The sequence below is a fragment of the Penaeus monodon genome, chromosome 32, assembly GCF_015228065.2.
Source record: "Penaeus monodon isolate SGIC_2016 chromosome 32, NSTDA_Pmon_1, whole genome shotgun sequence".
Classification (NCBI taxonomy): Eukaryota; Metazoa; Arthropoda; class Malacostraca; order Decapoda; family Penaeidae; genus Penaeus; species Penaeus monodon.
Window position 1 is genome coordinate 9,078,044 of NC_051417.1, and position 900 is coordinate 9,078,943.

The following is a 900-nucleotide window of genomic DNA, read 5'->3' on the forward strand; positions in this document are numbered from 1 at the left end:
TTAAATGAAAGATATGACGCGTTTCGTTTCAGTGTTCATGAGCCTTAGGGATACCTTCTTTTTTTCAACATTTGGCATAATGACCTCTCGAGTAGGTATATGACGAAAACATCAAATTACCTTTACGCATTGTGCTTAAAAATCAAAGCTAAATCTCTTATATCCCTGTTTTCATCTCTCGCTTCCATACATCATCCGGCCTTCTCTCCCTCTTTCTCTCTATGTCACTGTGTGTCTTGTCTGTCTTTATCTGTCTCTATATCTCTGCCTCTCTGTCCCTCCTCCTCTTTCCTTCCTAACTTGGCTCAATATATCGTCAGGTTATATTCACAAAGTAATGATCTTTGCTGAAAAAATGTGGCAAAACACAACAAAGGAAACAAACTGGGCTGTCCACCAGTTTATGAGTAAAAAGAGAACACTAATGTTTTTATAGCAAACTGATACTACGCTCTATTATTTCCTATTATATGTTATATTTTAGACCGCGTGTTTGGTCACATAACCTCAAGGTTATCCAATATATGGCCAATGTCCTTGAAGCGACAACAAGGTAAAGAAAAAATAAATTAATTAATAGGCAAGCATGTGATAATGAATAACACTTGTATTTGTTGTAAATATAACTACCAGTAGTTACCAGGTACTAGAATAACACTACAATGTCTAGACAACTAGAAACTACATCTGATTAAGTTGTAGAATGATTTGCGTAGGGGGGGGGGGGGAAGGGCGGTAACCTTTTGAGGATGGACTATTATAAATATAATAACCTAGAAATCAAATACGGACAAGACACTTTGGCCGTGGTTGAATAATGTTTTATGAACCATGTTTTTATGGAATGCTTTACGCCTTGTTCAACCGTATACAACCTAAAAAGTTCAGCTTACTAAATAA